We start from the raw sequence: 19334 nt of genomic DNA, 5'->3' as shown, positions 1-19334 counted from the left end.
AATCCAGCGTCAACCATTACGCTACGGAGGTAGACATATCTTCAATAACAGGATCACATGTTTCTTTCTATAAGAATATCCTCAGATACTATGAATTCAATAATATAACACGCATATTATGTAAAACAGTGAGTAAACTTTCAGTTATTATGCAAGGGTAATAATATGAACAGGTATAAGAAAATATGTGAATGCCAAAAGTCTGTGTGCAATACCTTGATACATTCAAAAATGTTTTCTGAAGTTGGCTTAGTGCAGCAACAGCTACTGCACGTCTGCGTAATATACTTCGTACATAAGTACGCATGTTATAAATGACATTTAACAGAAAATTAATGTGTTCTTTTAAAACTGTTGTGAATGATCGGTCACGTTCTGTAGGCTGGGCTCAACAACAGCCAAGAGGACTATGCCCGTTGTGTTAAGAATGGCGGACTAGGTGTAACGAGGCTACCATTCACTCGGAGGCCTCGTGTTCAATTCCCGGAAATGCCAGGGATTTTTACAGGAATTTGTGGACTGGTTCGAGATCCGCTCAACCTAAGTAAGAACAATTGAGGGGTTATCTGACGATGAGATAGCGCCACTGGCCTAGAAAGCTAAGAATATCAGTCGAAAGGATTCGTCACACAGACACACACAACCTCGTTAACTGCAGGCCTTCGGGTGGAGCAGCGATCGCTTGGTAAGCCAAGGCCTGTCATTGTTATAGCGCCATGCGTTTTGGGTTGGTTTGATCAATCAATAATCAATGATCTGCATGTAGTGCTGTCGCCCAGGTGTCAGATTCACTACCTATTAATGTCTTTACCTAGCTTTTTCTTAAACATTTTTGATCTGGTGAATGGCAACTGTATCCTCGCACAGTGTATCTTCTTGGACGGTTAATACCTAAAATATCCTGAAAGGTATGAACAGAGTCTTGGAGAAGCAGGACAATATGAAAATAAATAAATCCAGAACAAAAGTAATGGAGTACAATCGAACGAAGTCAGGTGATGCAGGAAATACTCGTTGTTCTTCTTTTTTACAACATTTCTTCACGCCGCACTGACACAGATAGGAGTGGTAAGGAAGCGGCCGAGGCCCTAATTAAGGTACAGCCCCAGCATTTGCCTGGCGTGAACATTTGAAACCACGAAAAACCATCTTCAGGGCTGCCGACAGCGAATTTCGAACCCACTATCTCGCGAATGCAAGTTCACAGCTGCGCGTCCGTAACTCCACGGCCGGTGCAGGAAACATTAGATTGGAAATGAAGAATTGACGGAAATAAATGATGCTTGCTAGTGCTTGCTTGTTGTTTAAAGGGCCCTGACATCTAGGTCATCGACCAGAAATAAATGAATATTGTTACTTGGGTAGTAAAACAATTAATTATGGCAGGAGTATGGATGACATAAAATACAGAGTAGCACAAACAGAAAGGCTTCTCTGAAAAGAAAATATGCTTATTTTGAACATGGATATAATTATTAGCAAAATGTTTTTGAAGACTTTCGTCTGGTGCAAGGCATTGTATGGAAGTAAAATATCTAACTCAGAAAGAAAGAAAATACTAACTTTTGAAATGTGGTGTCACAGAAGAATGAAGGTATATCACGAATTAAGAGATAGCGAATCGAATTTTTGAGAGAAGATCGATGTGGCTAAATTTAACGAGAAGAAAAGAGAGAAGACTGGGCACATCTTAAGATACCCAGGAATTGTTCAGTTGGTTTTTGAGGGAAGTGTAGGCGGTAAGAACGGTAGGGGTAGACCAAGGTACAAAAAATACAGACAGGTTATAGCAGATTTAGAATGTAGTAGTTACATATAAATGGGAGGGGCAGCATAGAATATGGTGGCATGGAGAGCTCCATCAAACCAGTCTCTTGACCGATGACATAAGCAACAACATGAGAGATACAACCCTTTATTATATTCTACCATGTTCATACACTTGAATACAGGTCGGGATTACTCATTATTTAAAAGATGTAAAGATCGTCAGAAAACCTGTTAATCGAGGAAGGGAACATAGACGTTCTACTGTACTTAAAGATAAGGAAGAAACTAAAGACATTAAATGCACTACCATATTATTCTTTCATGTATGATTAAAAAAAAATACGAAAGCTATACTCTGAGTATTCTTACGTCCAAGCTGGTTTGATCGCTTCCCTCCCCCAGCAAAATGTCAACTATTTCAGTCATAATTTGTATTCATATTTTATTATACTCTTATTCAATTCCAACGAGAAAATATATCAGCCAGTGTCGTATCTCCCTCCAGAATTGTCCCTTAATTTATGAAGAACCGGGCGAGTTGGCCGTGCGGTTAGGGGCGCCCAGCTATAAGCTTGCATTTGGGAGATAGTGGGTTCGAACCCAACTATAGGCAGCCCTGAACATGGTTTTCCGTGGTTTTCCATTTTCACACCAGGAAAATGCCGGGTCTGTACCTTAATTAAGGCCCAGACCGCTTTCTCCCCATTCGTAAGCCTTTCCTATCCCATCGTCGCCATAAAACCTATCTGTGTCGGTGCGACGTAAAGCAAATAGCAATTTATGAAGGTAGCATTTTATAATATACTGCCTTGATGAGTTAGAACTGTAATATTCATTCGTTTGTCGTCATTGTAATTATCTTGTTAAAAACTGTTCATTTCTATTTCAAGATTTCGTTCATTTCCAAGTATTCTTCCACCTGAAAATCTTCCTCCATGCCATGACAGTAAAATGTAATGTGAGCAGAATGTAGAAATGTCAATTTTTAGTCATGAATTGAAAGGTTCACTGTTACTGGGAAGGCATAAAAGTTATCCCAGGAGAAGGAGGGAATCATTTTATCATCGAGAGCAATGAAGATGGCTTTTACATTTCGTAAACTCTCAAATTTTACACATAGACACATAAAAGTACTTCATAGGGATATCTCATCTTCTGCATGGTTCTTCTTCTTCTTCTTTCGTTACGGTCTCTCTAGGACCACGGGAATCTTTGTCATGGTTTGGGTTTTCTTCTTCTTCTCCTCCTAGAACCTCTTCATCATCTCTCCCCTTCTCCCCCATTCTTCAGATCTTATTCTCCTGTCTCCCCCACTGGTGCTTCTCTATCCTATTCCTGTACCATCCTCTATCATTGAGCTCTTGTATATTGGTTGGTATATATTTGTTTCTCCAGTTCCCTGCCCATTCTACCTCGATCCTCATCTCCTTCTGGAGTTTCCACTCAGTTTCGTCCCCCATACTCTTCTAGTCATTCTCTGCATGTCAATCCTTGCTCTTTTGAGTCTTATTTCTTCGGAGATCATCCTCGTGTTCCGGTATAGTGCGCTCCTTGATCTTCTTTCCCATCTTTCTCCTCCTCTTCTTGGTCCCAGTATCATTCTCAGAATGTTTGTTTCTTTCTCTCTCCAGTTACTCTGCCCCATGCCTTCCTAGCGCCATCATCTCATCCGCGTACTGTAATGCGTTCCTCACTGTTGTTGTTTCTGAGCTTTGCGTCTGTTGACATGTTTCTTTTGTTGCAAACTTCTCTGGTCGCAAGGTAGGTAGTCGTCATTTTCACCCTCTGTTTTATCCCATCGCTACTCCTATTCTATTCTGTTACATATTCCCCAAGGCAATTAAATATTTCTACCTTCTGCACGGTGCCCTCTGGTGTTTTCCCATCACCTTTATGTACAGTATATACCTTTGTAACGTTATCTGTAAAAGGGGAGTTCGATTCCCTCCTCAGCCAACCTCGAAGTGGTTTTCCGAGGTTTCCTACTTCTTCTCCAGGCAAATACCGGGATGGTACCTAACTTAAGACCACAGCCGCTTCCTTCCCTATACCTTGTCTATCGCTTCCAATTTTCCCACCCCTCCAAAAAGCCCCCGTTCACCATAACAGGTGAGGCCAACTGGGTGAGTACTGGTCCTCCTCCCCAGTTTTATGAAATTGAAAACCTACAACCTGTTTTCCAGTCATTGACCGGGTCAGGGATGTAATGAATGAAGCAGATATAGGCTATTAGTACGATGGGGTAGCCACTCCCAAAGTGATTTATTAATGACTGATAGATGCTATGAAATGAGAATGGAGAGTGTTGCTGGAATGAAAGATGACAGGGAAAACCGGAGTACCCGGAGAAAACCTGTCCCGCCTCCGCTTTATCTAGCACAAATCTCACATGGAGTGACCGGGATTTGAACCACGGTATCCAGCGGTGAGAGGCCGACGCGCTGCCATCTGAGCCACGGAGGGTCCTCCCCAGTTTTATACCCAAACCTAAAGTCTTACGCTTAAGGACACTGGCCTTAAGGCGGTAGAGGTGGGTCCTTCACTGAGCCCGAGGGAAAAACTAACTTTAGAGGGTAAACGGATTAAGAAAGAAGGAAGGAATGAAAGATAAAAACGTTACCTGTAGCTCCTCATTACTGGTCAGGCAGAGAGTTCGATCCCGTCTCAGTCCGCAGGTATTTGTAGTCCAGGCTTGTGTCGGTAGATTCAGCGGCACGTCAAAGAATTTCCGCGGGAATCCCAGAAATATTATTATTCGTTATTTCTGCAATACCAGGGATCCGACTCATTGGCTGAAATGTCAGCGTAGTAGCATTGAACCCAGAGGTCCCCGAGGTCGAACCCTGACCTGGTTGGTTTTTTTAACTTAGTCTGATTAGAAGTCAGCGGATGCAGAGTGTGTCTCGACCCACAAGTGGCCACGGCTGGTCCGTCAGTTGTGCTGAGAATGGTTTATCCATTCTCCTGCACTAAGGCGAATGCCGGGACAGTTCCTAATACAGGCTACGGGAGCCAATTCTCTCACATTCTCCGCACATTTCTTTCTCCGACACAAATCTCGTGGCCTGAGAGACGGCGTAACGGTCTAGGAGGCCCGCCCCCGCCCGCCCCCCACACACACTTCAGGGGAGAATGAAAACATTTAGTAGAGAGTAGATAATTTCTGTAGCTCGAGACTGGGTGTCCTTGTTTGTCTCAATATACATTAACAGACAACCGGTGGCGGTTCGTGGGGTTCACAAGAGATGGCGCAGAATATTTTAGAGCTCTTAAGCCGGTCTGAGTCTCTTCCAATCACAGAAAAATTCACGGAAAAGCAAAATAATGCGTTAGTTAATTGACAGTTATACATCCATTCCTATTTTTCGAATACATTTATGTTGAAGTCCTTTTTCTTAATCCATTTACCTCCAGAGTTCGTGTTTCCCACGGACTCAGCGATGGATGCCACCTCTACCGCCTCAAGGGCAGTGTGCTGGAGCGTGAGACTTTGGGTCGGAGGATACAACTGGGGAGGAGGAGCAGAAGTTCGCCGAGGCGGCCTCACCTACTATGCTGAACAGGGGGCTTGCGGTATGATGAAAACACTGGAAGTGATAGACAAGGAAGAGGGAAGGTGGCCTTAAATTAGGTACTATCACGGCATTTGCCTGGAGGGGAAGTGAGAAGCAACGGAAAAACACTTCGAAGATGGCTGTTGTGGGAATCGAATCCCCCATCCACTCACTTGACCTACGTACCGACGCTGTGTAGATTCCGTTCCAGCCCTCGTACCACTTTTCAAATCTCGTGGCAGATCCTGTAATCGAATCCGGTCCTCCGGGGTGGCAGCTAATCACACTAACCGCTACACCACAGAGGCGGATCGTTAAAGTTCCTGTTTACATATCTCGATTTTTATCTTTAAACACTTGAGTTATACAAAATTCTAGTCATGGTTGTCCTAACTCCTCTGCAAGTAATCAGTTTTCGTAATTTGCAGTTTTAGTTTGTAAATATCTCCCAAGATTCATTTCACTAATACACCTGAATATTATATTCACAAAAATAGTTTCTAAAACGTATCGAAAAGCGACATGCACCGTTACCGTACACTACATTAAGCAGTAACATTGTTTTCATATTGTCAACGCGCCGTGTAGGGGTAGCGAGCCTGTCTCTCACCCGAAGGCCCCTGGTTCGATTCACGAGCAGGTCAGGAATTTTCACGTGTATTTGAGGGCTGGTTTTCTTTTATGAAGCGAATAGCAGCAATAACAGCTGGGGAAATATTTGTACAACAGAACATCCATCTTTTCAAAATTCCTCTGTTCGATGTGTCTTTTCGTAATTCCGAAAAGGCTTGCATGTCAAGTCCCTCTGAAGGCGCAAACCTTCTTTCACATATTTGGAGGTGATGACGCCATTGCTGTCATTTCTCTGTCTAGTAACTGGGATCTCGCCCTTTTTTTAAATCAAAAAATGGGATTTCATGAAACCTCACTTGAAGAAATGATCACATGGGTGAATCACACAGGTTCTCACTTTTCCCTCTCTAAAATGTTTTAACATTGGGATACTATTCTCCACGCCACACAGTACCGTGTGATTTGTTCTGATCGCACTGTTTTCGTCTTTCGAAAATTATGGATTTGATCTAAAAGATAAACGGCCTTTTGTTCTTTATATTTAGCTGCTTCCTTTACATTATTCAGATGATCATTTTCTGGATTGTCTTCGAATTTCCTCCGTAGTCTTTTAAGTTCATTGTGGTTAGTCACCAGCTTTCATCGCAGTCTCAGAATTCTCGATCGGAGCCTCTAATGTATGATTTTCTGATGACTGCTGTCATTCTTACTCGTTGTATTATTGACTTGGATTGAGACATCATTGTTCACATGAATTTTGTACTCGCCATTCAATGTATTTGCTGCGGTTGAAGAGCTTTTTTCTTCATAGATTTGTTCCGAGGAAGTATCTTGTCGCTGTCTGGTCTTTCGTGGAGCTATTTTTCTAGTTTGAAGGCAAAAAATAAATTAAATGGCCTATGACTTTTATTGCTGGGAGTGTCGGAGGGCAAGTTCAGCTCGCCAGGTGCAGGTCTTTTGACTTGACTCCCGAAGGCGACCTGCGCGTCGTGATGAGGATGAAATGATGATGAAGACGACACATACACTCAGCCCCCGTGCCAGCGAAATTAACAACTTATGGTTAAAATTCCCGACCCTGTCTGGAATCGAACCTGGGACCCCTGTGACCAAGGGCCAACACGCTAACCATTTAGCCAAGGGGCCGGACAGTTTGAAGGTAATGGGATATTTCGAAAACAGACTAGGCACACTCTTATGACTTTAGTTTTACGTCCATCTTTAAAATTCAGAATGCAAACACAAGGATAATTAGATGGAATCCATTTACTGCCCTTGGCTGATATAGCGTTAAGTCATTTTCACCTATGTTCTTTATTTGGGGAATTTCGTGAAACCTCGCCTGAAGAATTTGGATTTCTTGCTATGGTATACAGAGAGGAACACAACAATTCATCATTTTACAACCAGAGACACACACATAAGTACCCCACGCAACCGCACGGGAACACAACAACGTGGGTACGGAGGTAAACTGGGTGCGTTAGCTGGCGACCCAAGCGGAAGCTTGTGACACAAAGAGCTCACGCTGGACAGCGTGTTAACCGCACAGCATAGAGCAGGCAGTACTGTATATAGAACCGAGACGGCGTTGGTCGCAGCATATTCGCAAAAAGCTTCGCATAGAGCAGGCAGTACAGGAGGATTGAGACGACGGTGGAGATCACCAGTCGGCTATGAGATCACCACGGTCGACTGGATCCTTCGCTGCACTCCAGCCAGATAGAGCGACGCATAAAGTCGGCCGTGAGATCACTCACCGAGTTCAAGCACGCTCCCGCAGAGCGGCGCTATTGGAGCCAATCATCAGCGCTACACGGTCATCTGTTTTAGTGGAGGTTACACTGATACTCAAATAACCAAATAAACATCCAATTGTATAGACTTATGAACAATAATGTCAGAGAATTGTAAATAATATTCTCAGTCCCTACGAAGAAATATGTTTGACTTCAATAAGAGGACACACGAGATAAAATGGAACATTACGAAAAGCGAATGCAATATTGTGCTTTGCATACTTAAAAAGACCTTTTTAAACAGAGTACATAAACCATTGAACATTCCGTGTTCTAAATTTGCACCTGCAGGAAATTAATCCTAGGGAGAAAAGAGACATTTTAGCTAGCATTAAATTAGGAGACGCGTTCTTTGGTCGCCTTTTGGGAGATAATATTGGCTTTTGGACATCGGTAAAGAACTAGACTGGCCGTGAATTTCACTACAGCTAGGCTGAAATTAAACCTTACTGCTTACTGTTGCCATCACTGCTTCACTCACATCGTGATTCTTGTTCCTTATCCTCTAGATACTGTCTTAATTCCTTTTCCTGCCGGTTGCCTTTCGCGATTTTACCTGAGTGGGTAGATATTTCGGTAAATTTGGAAAAATATGTGGTACCGCTCCTGGTTTTAATTTCCACCTCACACGAAGAATTAAACGTTTTTACCGTTCACAACGAAACAGTCCTCCTTTATAAGGTAATTAAACCTGCCGAAAAATGCAGGTCACATATTCTGCTTTCGGCTGACAATTGCTAAACTTTCCGCGGAATAACTCTCATCCACTGAGCAAACAGATTATTTTCTTTTGGTGGTATACAAAAATTGCCTAACATCAGGCTTCCTTCCGTAACCCAAGTTACAATCAGCGACCTTTTCTCGAAATAACAGAAAACTAGTTGATTGCATACATAAAGCACTGCACAGATATTAATACAGATTTCGGAAAATATCCAAACAAACAAATTCCCTCGATAGGCGTTAACATTGTTCCCATGACTTCACGCATGCATGCTATTGCCATTGTCGACAATTTGGCGAACGTGGTTGTTGCAGCTGGTTCGTTGAGACTGCAGCGCTAAACTCCGGCGGGGCCACCTACGGAGAGATCGTCACGGTAGTATGAGAGGCATTGGCGTAATTACTTAAATCAAATAGGTTATAAATATAATAGCGGAAAGTAGGCATGAAAACTTGCGACAGCGACTGTGGCTCACTCTGGAGGCTCGCAGTGTAGGCGTAAAACTGGGCACTAAAGCTGTGAAGTAATCAGTGACAAAGGTTAATAATAGCTTTGTTCATGCAGCCACGGCCGACTTGATGCGTCGCTCTATCTAGCTGAGCGCAGCGAGGGATCCAGTCGGCCGTAATGCAGTGATACGAAACTATCTCAAACTGTCAGGCGCATGCGCACATGTACTTTGCTGTATTTGAAGCGTTCGTGCAGAGAGAGTTTGGTATTCTGCGTGGTATTCTGACTGCTAGTCCGCTGTTCTAGCAGGCGTGGATTCCAGTTTCGTACAGTTTGAGAACAGTCAACAGAATTTAGGGATTGTTTTCGAATTTCTAAATGACGCATGCGCATCAGCCCCCTGTCACACGTGGTTCACAAAGCACAGATCCGTATAAATAAATTTGTTCCCTGTTTTTCTTGAAAATAATATTCCTCGACGGCGGTATTCTTAAATAAATTCTTAATTAAATGTAACAATCGCGCATTCTATTTTCATGAACAGTTAATTTGCATCTAGTGCATATTTTAATTAAAAGCAATATCGCGATAAAACACATGAGAACTGTCAATGAAAGAGAGTCTAAGTATTGTAGATAAACTAGATACATTTTAATGATCTGTTAGTCTATGCTTACTGATAGGAAGGTAACTAATCACGAATATCACAGATCGTTGATGAAATAAGAACTCGTGTATTTTCAGATGTCAGACATTAATTTTACGAGTGACTCCAGTGTATCTACAACTGATGTCGACAATCTAGATTTATTTGATACTAACAAACGTGCCCGTGCTACGTTACGGTATCTTAAATTGTATGCGGATATCAAGTACAGTAAATGTACAGTAAATAAGATTTTTTTTCAAATTGCATGTCTCTTAGCGTTATTCAGAAACAGTAGGGGGAGGTTCCCATACGTTGTTTCCAGCGTAAAGTGCGAGTTGCGGAGTTGTGATGTTAACGGTCAGCTCACTTGCCTACTACCATTCACAATCGACTAGGTACATTTTCATTATAATGGGAGGCCTCATTACCTAATGTGCGGCCACAGTAGATTTTGGGGAGTTTTCGTTACAATGGCAGGCACCTTTCCCTACTTCCAAACAGATTAAAGTTGAAGAGTTGTTATTATAATAGCAGGCAACTTTCCTACTGCCAGTCAGAATTGAGTTGTGCTGTTATCATTATAATGACAGGCCCCTTTTCTTAATGACAGTCACACAGAGTTGGTGAGTTTGCATTATAATAGCCAGGCCGCTATGCCTAGTGCCAGTCACATTTTAGTTGGTTAAATTTGTTTATAATGGCGGGCACACATGCCTCCTCCAAAACACAATCGGTTAGGGGAGTTTTGAACAAAATTGCATGCTCCCTTGACTTCTGCCAAGACAAATCGAGAAGGGAATCAAAAATTACAATGGTACTCCCTCCTTACTAACGCTATTAACAAAGGAGTTGGAGAAGGATCGCATTCCTACTGTCAGTCAAAGTCGATGTCGAGAGTAATGATTACAGTAGCTGACGCCCTCCTGCTGAGAGTCACTATCGATATAAAAAAATAATTATAATGGCAAACACACCATTTCACAGTCTAACCTAGTCAGCTGTCGGAAGCCGGCGTGCTGAGTTGAGTGTGCCGGTAGAGGGGGAGTGGAGTGTGAGCGGCGAGTGGAAAAAGAAAGACGGGAGGGAAGAGGAAGATGATTGGTATGGATTAATATCAGGTAGTTATTGGAAGATGGCAGGGGAGATGGAAGAACGAAACAGCCAGGAGTGAAGGAGGTAAAGTGGAAACAAGATTGATGGTGAGATGATACTGGAGGCAGCGGTGATTATGGTACTGCTAGCTATAGGGGGTGTGGAAGTAAACCTCGGCCCGACTTCCAGTGGCAACATGAGCGGGGAAGATGTGGAGGTCATAAGAAGAGTGGTTAAAGAAGGCGTGGAAGAAGTATGCCCGTTTGAGCAGATTAAAAATATGATGAAGGAACAAGTGAAAGAATTTGAAAATATGAGGCGTTGGGTACAGGAAAAAACAGATGAAACAATGGCCAAAGTTGAAACCAACGAGAGAGAAATTATATCACTCAAGGTGAAAATAAGGGAGATGGAGGAAGCCATGGTGAAGCTGAAGGCAGAAATAGAAGACGGTAGCCAAGATCGCAGGAAGAAATGCTTATTTATATATAAAGTGCCGAAAGAAAAGGAGAGGACAAAGTGCTGACTATCTACAAAGTTGTGAAAATCATCCAAAAATGATGAAAATTAACTTTAGTGAAGCTGATATTGACGATGTGGAAAGGATAGGTAAAGCACGGGGTAATAGGCCGATAAAATTGAAGTTGTTTCCACCCTCATGGCGGAAATAGTGATAAGAGGAGCGGATAATATACGGAGGACAAAAATTTGGATTAAAAGAGACATGGGAAGAGAAAGAATTAAGAATAGAAACACACTGAAAAAACATTTGGTCAGGGCTAGATTGCAAGTGTTAAGAGCCTACATTAAGGGCCAATTATTAGTGTTAACCAATGGACAACGGACCAGATTTTGGACAGTAACGAAATTACGCGAAATGGAGGAGAATATGAAGAACGAAGTGGTAAAGGGGAAGAGAGTGGAAGAAAGGCTAATTAGAGACAATAAAGTTGGTGAAGACGGACATGGAGATAAAGAAAAATCAAGGAAAATAGGGCATTGGAACAGAGCTTGCAGCAAGAAGAAAGTAGCAGGGCAGAGGAGGTCGCGCATGCTATCTTCGAATCGATCATATAAGGAGCCAGGGAAGCAGCAACTGAGATGAGGAGGGAGACCAGGGAAATAATTAAGGAGATGAGGACGGAGATGAGTGCGAGAGAAAAAAAGAAGGTACAGGGAGTGAATGTGGGGGGGGGGGGGGGAAGCACAAGATGTGACAAGTGCACATAAACGAAGTGAAAATACGGCTTGGAGGGAGAAAGCAGAAGCACGAGGTGCCTTGGCGAAAAGCAGAAGCTTCAGCCTAAAATAAATGTGGGATAAGACGAGTAAATTGAACGTAAGGCGTAATGACAAGAAGTAAAAAAAAAAACAAGCAGCAGCAGTGAGTAAATTGGTTAAGCACATGAGAATAGTAGATGGTGTGTGTTATTTGTAACTGAGATAAGAGCGACTAAGTAGTTAAATTAGTAGGCGGTGAAGTGTGTATATTAATTACTGCCATTAGATGATATTGGAAGGCTGTATTTAAGATGACGCGGGTATTTTGTTAGTAAGTAAGGAAGAGAGTGATTGTAAAAATGGGTAGGTGATAAGGGCAAAAGCTAATTGCAAAATGTTATGGCATAATTTAATATGGTGAGATGGTAAAATGTAGTGGTATAATTTAATATGGTGAGAGGTTTGTGTCGCTATAGTTGAGATACTTTGGTTAGTGAATACAAGTGGGAACAGGATGAGTGTGATTCAAAGTTGTGATGGAATGTGTGGTGGCTTAGTAAATAATCACGAGGTTTCGTGATTAAGTTAATGTGTGGAGTTAGATGGTAGAAGGTAATTGAGTGGATGTAAAATATATGTGATGAGTCAAGGCTGGTGGATGAATAGGGAGATAGTGATTTTTGGCTGGTAATGTACGGAATGGCAAGTGAGATGGTCTCATTTAATGTCGAGAGTTGCCTGAAATTTTAGAAGAAAATAAGTGTAGCGAGATAATGGAGTTTAACAGTGGACAATGGTAATGAAACGTAAGGAGAATAACTGCACACCGGCACGTCAGTGGATGTAACACGAAAGCTGGGTTTGCAACTTAAGTAGAAGAACAGAGAGGTCAGTGTTCAGAAAGGATTGCGCTGAGTTGCGAACCAGGCCGGAAGTGATATGCTGTTTGTTTAAATTACAGATGCCGTCTGCTGACACTAATATCCTCTACACTGTAATATGTTTTTGTTTTAGTTTCTTATTATCATACTGCCATACTGCCTTCTGCCATGGCCAACAGACCACCAATAAGGGTTGATCTCGGGCCAGGCGACGGTGTTTATCCTGCCTCATTGCCATATTATTATTATTATTTATATTATTGTTATTTTTATTATCATTATTACTATTATTATGTATGGTTTTGTTCATATGTCTGCCTATCTGGTGGCATTCTTTTCCTTTTCTTTTTGTGAGCTGGTTTAGGTCAGACTTGTTACTTTTCTCCACATTAATGGATTATATACATATTATGTAAATCTGGAGAAAGAATAAAGAATCAATCAAAACACACCATTTCCACATCGTTAAAAATCGACTTCAATGAATATACAGTATATAGATCGACATACGAATTATATGCATGTTTACAATATTACAAACCATCATTTACAGATTAACAGCTGCTAAACGATACATCATATCGACAAACGGATTGTACCATAAGACGCCTCATTTAGCGGTCTAAATGGCCGGCTTTAAGATATTTTCTCCTGTCTAATCAATTTATGGGTGAAATTGAGTTCGAAAGGTTGAATAGGGTGATATTTGGGTAAGTTTTCTTCATAGTGCATTACTCTCGGGTACTAATACGACAACTACAAACATAAAATTTGGCTCACGTATGGATACTGGGTGAGCCGATCATCGTGCAGAATTAGATGATTCTATATTTCGTATAAGTGATTCGAATTACGAATTATACGTATACAAAGAGCAAACTGTAGGTATAATCGAGAAAAAGAGACAAATATAACATATAAGGAAGAGAAGACGAAACGTCATAGGACCAAAGTTGTAGATCACTCCAAATTGAATTGAGATTGTGCCATCCGTTTTGTGATACGACTTATCGTTTAACCAACAAATATCTCAAGAAGAACGTCTGCACAGTCATTAAAATTGCGTCCATATTTTAATATTTTTGGGGGGTAAAAGGTGAAAATTTTGAACATCTTGATTTGGGGGCAATGGGGATAAAAATTAGGAAATTCCTGAAAATATTTAAGCCCAGAAAATTTATAGGTTGTCGCTTTGGATAAATTATACGACTGCGTTCTTCAGCTGAGCCCAAAATTTGAAGCCCTCAGCGTGCCCCCTTCGGGTATTTTTGAGAATGTTCGATTTTTCTAGCAATCCTGGGGTCATCACCTTCTCCGGTATCACAATTCAAATTTCTGAGATTTCTCGAAGTGCCTCATTAATTCACGGCTATTTTCATTTTTATACCTTTATATAGATCGCTCCAGACCAACTTGCTTTTATATATATGTGGGTAGATGACAGATAAGCACGAACAAGTTTAAGAGTACAGACCTCCACTCCGAGATTCACTACTCCTAATCGGTACATGATTTCAACAAACGATTACCACCATCAGACGCGCCCTTTTTTCTTCTACATGTTTGATTCTAAAACGTTTTCTCGTATCTCCCATATTTATGGGTTAAATTGAGTTCAAAAAATTGAATTTGAATTTGGGTACATTTTTTAACGCTTTATATTATTATTTTTGCATACTTATGCATAAGTTAGAATCATGAAATTTGGACCACATATGGCCTTCCATTGTGTCAATGTGCACACCAAATTTGATAACTCTATCTGTCCCATAAGTGTGTCAAACAATTAAATATACGTGTAAAAATCACCAAATTTACGAACACTCCAGAAATACAGCCAAATCTAACCTATAAGGGAGAGAGATACGACAAAAAGTCATACGACCAAAGTTGTAGATCACTACAAATTGAACGGAGATTGTGCCATCTACTTTGTGATACGACTTACGGTTTAGCCACGAAATACCTCGAATCAAAGGTCTACACGGACATTAAAATTGCCTCAATATTCCGAAATTTTTCGGGGGTATAAAAAAATGAAATATTTAAAGATCTTGGAAGCTTTCCATCGATTACAGGCTAAGACATATAATTTTGCCAAATTTCAATTTTCTAGCGCGTCTGTCAGACTGTGCCTAAATCCTGCTTTGAGGGAGGGTTTAAAAATGAGGATTTTCAAGAAACTAAATCTAAGAAATATGCAGATGGTCATTATTACACATAAAACGGGTAACTGTACGAAATTTTCGCCAAAATAGTCAATGTACAGACACACGGTAGTTACAATTTTATTTATATAAGTTATATAAAATATCTGCTCTACGTATAACACTTTTGGGGCTATGTTCGCTGTACACAGCCTGCGAAACCAACCGTTCATTATATCTCCATTATTAATCCTCCTATAGAAAAAAAGCACATGATAAAAAAGTTTTAGAAAAGAATATCCATCAAGGTTGGTCGATTTCTAGTCAGGTTAGTCTTGTATATATTGCGGGAGAGCAAAGTCATTATTTCGGTTCCCAATAAACCCCTAGCCCATTCCGGGAATTTGAAATGGTATGGACCTCAAAACCTATCTTTGGACATGTGGATGCTTAATATGAAGTTTGGTTAACATATCTTCAGTAGTTTTCAAGTTGTAAGAAATACGCTTTACACGCACCCACTCCTAAGTTACGTCCGGTGGGACTTGTACCGAAAAACGGTCCGTTAAATGTTATCTCCCTTATTAATCCTCGTATCGAAATGATTCATATGAGAAAAGAGGTTTAGAAATTGATTTCTATTAAGGCAGGTAGATTTCCATTAAGTTTGGTTGTGTATATTTTATGGGAGTGCAAAATCACGGTTTCTGTTTCGTATAAACTCCCAGTGAATTCAGTGATTTAGAACAAATATTGGCCCTAAAACCTACCCAAGGACAGGTAGATTCGGAATATGAAGTTTGGTAGAAATATATCCATGAGTTTTCAAGTTATAGACAAACAGACAAACAGACACCAGTTCCAAAAAATATTCAGATGGTCATTATTACACCTGAAACGTTTAACTGTACGGAAATTTCTCCAAAATAGGCAATGTACAGACACACGGCAGTTACGATTTTATTTATATAGAAGATCCATCTGAATAGAGCAAGGCAGAAGAATGAAAATAATTGTATTGTATTATAAATAAATATTCATTCAACCTTGCATCCTATTACTGTCACTGATTGAACTGTTAATACTATACTGTACAAAGCCGTAAAATTACATAATATAGACTTCAAAATACAGTAAGTTTTTTATTCTTACCTTGCAACTTGAAATTTTCGGACTGTTTTCATTTTTTCACTTATAACTCCTAAACTATGCATTTTCACTGGAATACACCTATTTAAAAATTTGAAGAACATGAAATTTTCTTCAAATTTCACTGGTAAAAATTATTTTCTTACTCAATAGTTACCGAGATAATGGTTCAAAGAGACATCAAATTTTAAAAATTATAAAAAAAGCAGAAAAGTACAGTTCTTTTGTTAAAGCTTTCATTTTTCAATATTTATGTAGTCGCAACCCTCAGCCAGCTGTTTGCAGTACGCGATGATGTGTAAGTTGGGAATTCCTGACCTTCCAGATTACTCGAGCCATGGTATGAACAATAACGTCATCGCCATGGGGAAGAGAACCTGTGTTAAAAATTGTAAGTGTGCCTGAAAAATAAAAGTTGATTAAAGAAGTGGAAAGAAGAAGGAGAAAGAGTAAAACTTGCAGTGTAATTTTGGTGTTTTAGTCAATAATACGCTGTCAACTATCATGAAAATAAAGACAAGACTTCTAATTGCACGTAAGATTTGCGTTTTCCCTCGAAAAGTAAGCAGGTCGAGTAATCTTGTATTTATGTGGAGCCGAAGTAGTATACACGTTTTTCTGTAGGTCGAATTTTTGATAACTAGAAGTATTTTCAGCCTCCGTAAGTACTACGATATATGGAAGTTCAACTGAATATAATTACATTACAGAGGTGAACTCATCAGAAGTTATATTAGATTCTACAGATTATTACAACACTTTTCCTGGATGTACTGTGAGTACGTCTATTTCTCTACTCTTTACAACCTTGTAGTTTCATCAATTAAGGTCTGACCTTAGATGAGTAATGACATCACCTAACAGCGTTGGATGAATTGCATAAGAAGTTGAATAATGTAAATAACCAACACAAATGCTACTACAGTTTCCTCATTACAAGGTGCACTCCTTGCACAGAGAAAATACATGTATTGTGATTAGATTCTTGATGACGTACTTTACATTTTCAAGAAATTTCCTTTCGTCATCAAACATTTTAACTATTTTAACGTGGTTCAACTTGGTATATGCATCTAGTGTGGCAATCTTCAAACCTGTTTACCTCGTAAAGCACTAGTTTTCCTTATTTAAAAAATACCTGTATGAGTTTTGTAGATCATTTCTGGAAATTGTACGGAAGAGGTTCATGCCATCCGCCGTTATATGTAGAAATTAGTAGTACTGGATCTTTCCAATGTTCAAATTTTCAACGAAACCGATGAGAGTGTAGAGGTTTCTCTTTGGTCATGTTTTTACAGGAACATAGGGCATGGCTCAGACTGAGTACTTACCCATTTCATTACTTTCGGGTTCCAAATAAGAGAAGCTTTTCCTGGCATATTTGCATGTTTTAGCACTTTTGGGGGAACATTTTGTATAATAGGCTTACATATTTAAGGAATTGTTAGCTTAATCATGCACATAATGTAGATTATATTCAGTTAAAATGCATTTTTAATGGCTTTACAAAATGTAACATTCTGACTTAATTTTCCCCTTTTCTGATTTGTATTTTCCATTTTCACGCTCACTTGTGAATTGAGCTTCGCTTTCCCCAGTTTCATAATACGTTGTCATTAAATTGGTATGAAATGAAATCGATACTTTGTTGCCGTTCATAACCGTAATTAAAATTTATTTTATTTCATTTGGAAGTAAATATTTTTAGATGATAAAGTTTCTCTCCATTCTCTACCAGATGCTCTAATTCCTTGCCACTAATTTCCCCTCAGACACTCCCTCCTTTCATCAGAGATGCACAAGCATCGTTTGAATGTACAATTGTGCAGCATAATTCCGTGTGCATAAAACGAACTTCTATAAACTAAACTCTATAATAACCAAAATTAGAATCCACATATCTGCCACTGGTAGACTCATTGTCAATTGTTGAGGAATTTCATACATTCCTCAGTTATGCCCTTGGGAATGTGACATAGTGGCGAAGAACAAAGTGGGCAAGGTCTTAAACGCGAATCCGGCCTAGGGATTCTTTTGTTTTGTAGTTCTTTGTGGCGAACTACTTGACGGAAATATTGGACTTGGCACTGTAAAAAACAAAAAGTCCATTCAAGTTTCTACACATAATTTCTTGTGATATAGAGAGAAACATATCGACTGACAAGTACAGGAACCTCATAGAAAACATTTTAGAAGTATCGATGGTTTGTTAACTGTGAAAAGAAAGTAAAGTGAACTACGAATATGAGAATATATAAAAACTTATAATCCTTTTCTTGATCAATCGTTATCCGGTCGATTATATCAGCAGTTTGCCTTTTTCTGCCACTACAAGCGTTAATGTGAGTCAGTGCAGAGATTCACTTAAGCCCTTATAACTACATTTGGTGTGGACATTTTTCAAAAATAAAAAAATCCCTTGAGGATATTGAACCAAGGCACACTTAACAGAAATAATTATGTTAATGAGTTAATTTGGCTAGGATTTGAATCAAAAAGGCAAGGAGCAAAGAAACAAGCGATTTTATTCTGTTTTTCTGCAAATTTCGAAATTTGTGTTTTCAGTTTGATAGAGCTATCCAATACTCACAATTTAAAAGCTTTTCGGCCCCTTTAGCCCTTCAACTTTCGACACAATTGAAGAAAATGCTTAATTTTACGTTTTTCTTAGTATGGAGACTTCTACTTTGTCTGCTAAGAAGTGTTTCCGACATTAATATGAAATGCTTATTTTAGTGCATTTTTCGTTGATAACGCATGTTTTATAGTTTGATGGAGTGTGAATATACGCATATTTTGGGGTTTTATAGTGCATAAAAATCTCGTCCTTAGTCAAAAGTATGAGAACAGCTAAGGAACCTTTATGAACATATGAGGAATGTCTGTTCAAAAGGTGCTATTTTCAGAAAGTTGCAGGGAAAGCGCAAGAAACGTAAAACCAAAGTTATAAGGTATTACATCTCTCTGGTCTGGATTGCTGGATGGCTCATGGCTATCTGTAATTTTCAACCACTGTAATGCATGTGGACGAAATTATTCTTCTTCTTCTTCTTCTTCTTCTTCTTCTTCTTCTTCTTCAACTGTTCACCCTCTAAGGTCGGTTTTTCGCTCGGACTCAGCAAGGGATCCCACCTCTACCGCCTCAATGGCAGGGTCCGGGAGCTTCAGATTCAGGGTCGCGGGATACACTGGGGAGGATGACCAGTACCTCACCCAGGCGGCCTCACCTGTTATGGTGAACAGGGTCCTTGCAAGGGGATGGGAAGATTGGAAGGGATAGACAGGGAAGACGGAAGGAAGTGGCCCTGGCCTTAAGTTAGGTACA

This window comes from Anabrus simplex, chromosome 1, assembly GCF_040414725.1.
Source record: "Anabrus simplex isolate iqAnaSimp1 chromosome 1, ASM4041472v1, whole genome shotgun sequence".
In the NCBI taxonomy this organism is placed as follows: Eukaryota; Metazoa; Arthropoda; class Insecta; order Orthoptera; family Tettigoniidae; genus Anabrus; species Anabrus simplex.
Note: the sequence above shows the minus strand (reverse complement) of the source record.